This window comes from Oryctolagus cuniculus, chromosome 3 (genome assembly GCF_051225735.1).
Source record: "Oryctolagus cuniculus isolate XC-2025 breed Fujian yellow rabbit chromosome 3, ASM5122573v1, whole genome shotgun sequence".
Taxonomy (NCBI): domain Eukaryota; kingdom Metazoa; phylum Chordata; class Mammalia; order Lagomorpha; family Leporidae; genus Oryctolagus; species Oryctolagus cuniculus.
Window position 1 is genome coordinate 121,562,226 of NC_142869.1, and position 7,124 is coordinate 121,569,349.

Here is a 7,124-nt window from a genome sequence, read left to right on the forward strand (position 1 = left end):
TATGAATCTATATTAAGTATGCATTAGCAAGTGTATATAAATTACTTATTCATACAAATAATATATATGAATTATATACCATATATACATTTACATTGTGACTAGCACATATACTATATTCATATACATATACAGCCTTTTCCCACCAAGATTTCACTTAATGCTGAAAGAATTCAGCTGCAGGGGCCAGCATGTGGTACAGCAGCTTAAGCCTGTGCCTGCAACATTGGCACCCCACATACACACCAGTTTGAGACCTGGCTGCTCCATTTCCCACCCAGGTTCCAGCTAATGTGCCTGGGAAAGCAGTAAAAGATGGCCCAAGTACTTGGGCCCTTGCACCTACATGAGAGAGCCGGAGGAAGTTCCTGGCTCTTGGCTTCAGCATGGCCCAGCCCCTGTCATTGTGGCCATCTGGGGAGTGAACCAGTAGATGGCAGTGTTCTCTCTCTCTCTCCCTACCTCTCTCTTTCTCTCTCTTACACCACCTCCTCTCTATAACTCTTTCAAATAAATAAATCTTTAAAAAATAAATAAAAGATTAAAAAAGCATTAAGCTGAGAGAAAATAATTTCCATGACTACTTTTTCAGTTCTCTCAAAGGTGACACATAGCCAGTGCATATATGATAAGTTAATTCATTACATTTAATGAATGCCTTAGGATATTAATGTTTGGCAAAATTCATAAACCATCCCACACCTTCCATCAATGTCACAGAAATATTTTGCAAGTGTGTGCACTCAAGAAATTGTCTAGGGTGAGGCACTATAGCTTTTATAATATCCTATAAACAATCATCCAAAAGGTTAAAACCACTATGCCAGAATATTAAAATGATAAGGAAATATGATGTTTATGAAAAAGAAGAACAGAAGTGAAATATTAAAAGATAAAGTTTTGGCTGGGCATGGTGGTTAGGCCACAGCTTAGGATGCTCATCCTCTATTGGACGACCTGGGTTTGAGTCCTGCCTCTTTTTCTGATCCAGCTTCCTGCTAATGTGCACCCTGGGAGGCAGCAGATAGTGGCTCAAGTGTTTGTGTCCCTGCCACCCACATGGGAGACTCAGAAGGAGTTCCTGGATTCCAGCTTCCGTCTGGCCCAGCCCAAGTTGTTGCAGGTATCTGGGTAGTGAACCAGTGGATGAAAGATCTGTCTCTGTCTCTTTGATCCTCTCTCTCCAACTGTTGCTACCTTTCAAAAAAACTTTTAAGTCTTATTTTCCCAATGTTTATTTTGTATATATTTCCAAACACTTGATTGTTTTCTCCCTCTACATATGGAGATTTAAGGGCTCTATGCAATTCTAATCCCCAAATTCCTCCTCCACAACTATGAGATCTGGGAATCTGACCCCCAAAGAGGTGACACACCAATCAGTGAGTTTTACTTGTGGCGGGTCAGATGGGCTTCCTAGTTTAAATCTGTGGTGTGTCCATTATCTTCACATTGTACAGCATGAGGCTGTCAAGATCCAGACAGACATCCAGACAACTCTGCTGCTTCAATTGACTGCCTCTGCCATTACAGTTCTTACATATACTCAAGACATATACTCTCCCCCTAATGGATCCAAATTCAAGGTTACACAGTAAGACACAAATGGCAGTTACACCAGGACACAGAATCGTCCCATTGGCCTGTCTGGTTCCACCAAACTTACTGAGAAATCGTGAGTGGGTCTCCATACTGAGACAGTTCAGTAAACTGTGGATGGTGTGCATGATCTGCAAGCACTCTGAACAGAGAAGTTCAGATGTCAGGGAGAAGTGCAACTACTAAGGAAGTCCCAACATCCCCTTTCCAGGACTGGGGAGAGCAAAGCACAGTGCTCTCTTGCTCGCTCGCTCTCTCTCTGCCTTGATCGTGCATGCCTGGTTTGCTTTAGGGCAACTGAGTTGAACTGCTATTGTCTTCGTTTTTGAGGAAGGCGTTTTTCAGTTGTCTACTGTACAAGGATGACACTGATGCACTTAACATTTTAAAACCTGAATTCAAATTTTCAAGAGGGTGCAGTGGCTAAGAAGACAGGTACGTCCAGAACTAAACAGCAAGCAGCATGTGGCTAACATTGTGATCACTGAACACTCGAAGCACATAACTCCTTTCCATCTTTTTTTTTAAACTTATTTGAAAGTCAGAGTTACACGGAGAGAAGAGGCAGAGAGAGAGAGGCCCTCCATCCAATGGTTCACTCCCGAAGTGGCCACAATGGCAGGCCTAGGCCAGGCTGAAGCCAGGAGCCAGGAACTCCATCCATGTCTCTCACATAGGTGCAGAGGCCCAAGCACTTGACTCATCTGCTGCTGCTTTCCTGGATGCATCAGTAGAGAGCTGGATCAGGAACCCAACACCCAAGACTCCAACCTAACTGTGATATGGGATGCAGGCATTGCAAGTGGCAGCTTAACCCACTGTGCCACAGTGTGGGCCCCAGAAGCCTAAATTCCTATTAATGGGAGACAGTTGAAAAGCAGTCAGTAGGATAGGGGGAAAAACTGCAATAAGCTAAAGAGAATCAGGAGTAGGAAGTGGGAAGCTGCAATTTAAATCGGGTGAGCTGGATAGGTAACATTAAGAGGAAAGACACGAAAGAGTTGACAGAAGAAGGCACAAGTAGATCTAGGAAAATGAGGTCACAGGCCTAAGACTTGGCCAAAGCAAAGATGATGCCAGAGTTGAGTGAGATGAGCAATGAAAGATGAGGCCTGAGAGGTGGAGGGGCCATAGAGTGGAGTGGAGTGTCTCGTGGCTTTTTTTTTTCTGATGAAAATCTTGCTTTTACTCTAAAAGGAACAGAGGTTACTGAGAGTGATGTGCTCCAGTTTTCATTTCCAAGGGATCTTCTGTTCGCTAGGATGAGAGTAAGACATATCAACAAGGCTGGAAGTGGAGAGAACAGCAGCTGGCAATAGAGGACGATGGTCTGACCCAGGAGAGAACTGTCAGGGGTGGGGGTGAGAAGCGGTCAGACCCTGGGTATGATGCAAAGGCAGGCACCAGGGATTTCCTGACAGACTAAACATCGAAGAACAGGACTTGGCCCCAAGGCGAAGCTGACGCCCACTGCTCCCAGGACAACCAACGGGTAAAAACTCAGCTTCTGGTCTTTATCGTTCTGACCCCGGCGATTCTGGCAGCAAACCGCAGTGCAGTAGCGCGGCATCGGCTGATCGAGAACCCGGGAGGCCAGGCGGACGGCCGAGGGGGCAGGCCCAGGACTCCCAGACTAAGGCGAGGGAGCCCCTGCAGGCCAGGCCTGCGGAGCCACTGCGCCTGCGCGGAGACGCTGTCAGGTGAAAGTCGCCGCTAAGGTCGACTCACTTCCCTGAGGGTTCAGCACCGCCCCTTGTCGCACAACCTGATGAGCAACAACAGTTTTCCACGTGCGGTAGCGCGCACGGGTCAGGTGGGTAGGCAGAAGCCAATGAGGAAGGGTTTCGCGCAGGTCCTCTCCAGAGGTGGTGGCGCCAGTAACGGCTGCCCTGCCCGCGGAGAGGAGGGAGAGGAGCGGGTGGAGAGGACGCTCCGCGCCTGCTGAGGGAGCGCGAGGCCCGGGTGCCCGCGGCATGGGGAGTGTGCCGGCCCCGGGAGGCCGCGGTGGTGAGGGCCTGGGCCCCAAAGGCGAAGGGAGCTGGTCCTCAGCTTCGCCTGCACCTCCGCTCTGTGGAAGAGCAGCAGCCATCGGAAGGTGCGGCTGAGGGACGAGTCCGGGTCGCGTTGGAAGGGGGGATTGGAGGGTCCCCGGGATCCTGGCCTGTTTTTTGCTGAGGAGACTGGGCCTTGGTGGCTGCCCAGGGCTTCGGCTTGCGTGTTCTTGACAGGAGGCGGAGAAAGGAGATGGCCGAAGCACAGAATAGTACGTTTTGTGTTGGGGCTCTGCGCCGCTGGCCAGCTTTCTAGGGCATCGGGGCAGCCCTGGCGCCAGCGCCTGGACGGACTGGGCGGGTGTCGGTCCCCTTGGGGTGAATGTGGGGTCGCCGAGCGAGGCCCGGGCCGCTTGGCTGGACGATCTGTCCCAGGGGGAGACATCCGGTGTAAGGCGCCTTGGGCTCCCCGCCGCAAAAGGCGGAACACCGCTTCCCAAACCATCAAGGTGCCCCTGTGTGTTGGTGTTATTCCGCCCATCCGGCCGGCCGCCGGCCAAGCTCCATTCGTGTTCTTTACTCCCGGGGTTGTACTCCGTCCCCGTGACTATGAGTAACTCTGGCGAAAAGGAATCCACCTGCTAATCGAGCTCCGAAGAGTCCCCAGGAGAGGCAGACAGGCAGTTTCCACTAACCAGAGTGCCTTTTCTTCAGCCTTGTTATGCCGTCATAGGTTATTAGGGAAGGGCTCTGGTGGCACAATCGTCGTTCAAAAAACAGCCACTTCGCTTTGACTTGTAAGTCGTTGGGTAGATATAGGACCCTGAGATGTAAGGTAAAACGCCTTGAGTGGCTTCAAGGTAAGGGCAGTATTTTAACCTCTGAGAAGTTTGAAAATAAAACACAAAACAAAACAAAAACTTATCCTAAAATACTCGAGTTTCAAATTTTTTTTCTGACAGCCTTAACAGAAATTTTAAATTCTATTCATTACAACGTTTGAACGGAACTTGCTTAAGCCTGCATCTTTGTTAAACATTTGGAGGAAACGTGTTGCAGCATATTGTCAGTATCTGTATTATGCTGTTTAGATTCTTTGCTTGTAGTGCTTAGTTTCCCTGCTAGAGTGAAGACTGGAGTGTTGCTCTTTGGGGTGGGGGGAGTAAAGATTACTCATTTAGACATTTTGGGTTATTTACCTTGATAATTAAATATATTATTACCCCCTCAGAAAGTGACTTCTTGAAGATTGAAACCCTTTAAAATGTTTAGGTCTTTTACCCTTTTATCAATAATTTTTGCATATGATGCATCTTCAATATTCACTGATAAAAATTTGATAAATTAGATATCAAAATGCCATGCCTTCTTCACGTATGGCCAGAGTGTTAGTGACAAGGCAAAGCCACGAGAGTTTGCTCAACTTGGCTAAATTCAGATTGCTCCAAGATTAGGTGGATTTCAGAGTTGCAAAGCCTATATAACTGAAGTAACAGGAATGGGTACAAGATACTAAGCTTAATTTTTTGATACTACGTTATTTTACTATGTATTCTGAAGATTCTTTTTTTTTTAAAGGAACAAGTATTAAGATAAGCTCTGTGGGATCTGTGGGAAACCAATTTTTTCTTTTCTTTTTTAGGATATTAGAGATGGCTACTCCCCAGTCAGTTTTCATCTTTGCAGTCTGTATTTTGATGATAACAGAACTAATTCTGGCCTCAGAAAAGCTACTATGATATATTAGGTGTGCCAGAGTCAGCATCAGAGCGCCAAATCAAGAAGGCCTTTTACAAAATGGCCATGAAGTTCCACCCTGGCAAAAGTGTCCTGATGCTGAAGCAAAATTCAGAGAGATTGCAGAAGGTAAGTAAATGACTCAGAGGTCTCATAGGCATTAGGTAGTAATAAGAATGATAGCTAAGAAGTGCCTGTATTTGAAGGTTTTGTGGAGATGGAGAGCATGTGGTACTTACATATAATGAGATTCTCTGGACTTTTTTTTTTTTAATATAACATAACTTAGATGCCTGAGTGAATGCATGATAGTTAATAGTTTTATTGACCTACAGATCTAAAAATGTTGAAAATGTGTTATTTTGTTCTATTATTTTAAAGATTGCTTTTTGTATGTGAAAGGAATTTTACATACCCCAAATCCTTGTCAAATAATAGATGAAACACAACATTACACTAAGTATGTAGATTAAATATAAAATGATTAAAATAGGCTCAAATACCTTGTTACTTTTTATTCATTTGAGCTGCATTTCACAGCTGTATTTGTCTGTGAAGGAAAAGTATGCAACAGATTTTCACTTGAAACCAGTTCTAAAGCCAACTGCTTGTCCAGAGCATTCAGTAATTGATGGGTGTAGGTAACTGAGTAAGGAGCTGGAATTAAATATTTACTTTAACTAGTAAGGAAATAAAACATCTGAAATTCTAGTAATTGTTTACATTTGATGGTTTAGTTTTTCAAGAGAAGTAATGATTTTATACAAATGATACAAAGATTGAAGAATTCTAATTGTTGCCCACATACATAGCAATATATACAGCAACACTAGCATTTATTTAACAAAATATTTGTTGGGTATTTAACCACAGGTGGTATTGAGTTAACTGTTGATAATACAGCAGACAACAAGACAAAGTCCCCAACTTATAACTTACATTTTAATATCCTTATGTATGTAGAGTTTTGCTTTTATTTATGATGTGAAATCCTTCCTGATGGACTTGAATTCACTTATTTGAAGAGGTTTGAATATATGTAATTTTGAATATTTTAGGTACTAAAGCATTTTTTTCTTTTTTAGCATATAAAACACTCTCAGATGCTAATAGGCAAAAAGAGTATGATACAGTTGGACACACTGTAAAGGACAGAGAGGTAGTGGAAGCTCTTTTGAGCAATCATTTAACCTCAATTTTGATTACTTATTTAAATACTGTAGTTTTGTTTCTTGGTCAAAACCAAAGCACTCAGTCCAAGAAGCATTTTGAAAATCACTTCCAGACACGCCAGATGGTTCCAATAGACAAAGGCATCGTTTCCAGGAGTTTTCTTTCAGGGGTGGAGTTTGATGACATGTTTGAAGATATGGAGAAAATGTTTTCTTTTAGTGGCTTTGACACTGCAAATCAGCACACAGTACAGACTGCAAATAGATTCCAAGGATCTAGGAAGCACTGCAGGACTGTCACTCAACGAAGAGGAAATATGGTTACCACATACACTGACTGTTCAGGACAGCAGTTTGTTCTTTTTCTGTTTTCATTAAATTCAACTAGTTGACTCCTCCTCAGTATCTTTGAGGCAAAGCAGTTTTCTTTGAACTATTTGACAAGTGCATGATTTCACTTAATTTAAGCAATTTGATATGGCGGTTAAATATAAATTGTTTTTGACAAATTCAACATTCAGCAGTAGACAAAATCTAATTCTTAATTTCACTAATTAGCAAAGTTTCTTTCTAAAAAGATAGAATTCTTCTGGTCCTTTTATTCTGCATACTCTTGGGCTCACTA

General features: G+C 43.8%; 1 pseudogene; it reads left to right on the forward strand.

Moving 5' to 3' along the window:
• The first annotated feature begins 5,242 nt into the window (after positions 1-5,242).
• LOC100356702 (dnaJ homolog subfamily B member 9-like) lies at positions 5,243-6,917 on the forward strand (annotated as a pseudogene).
• The last annotated feature ends 207 nt before the right edge of the window (positions 6,918-7,124 follow it).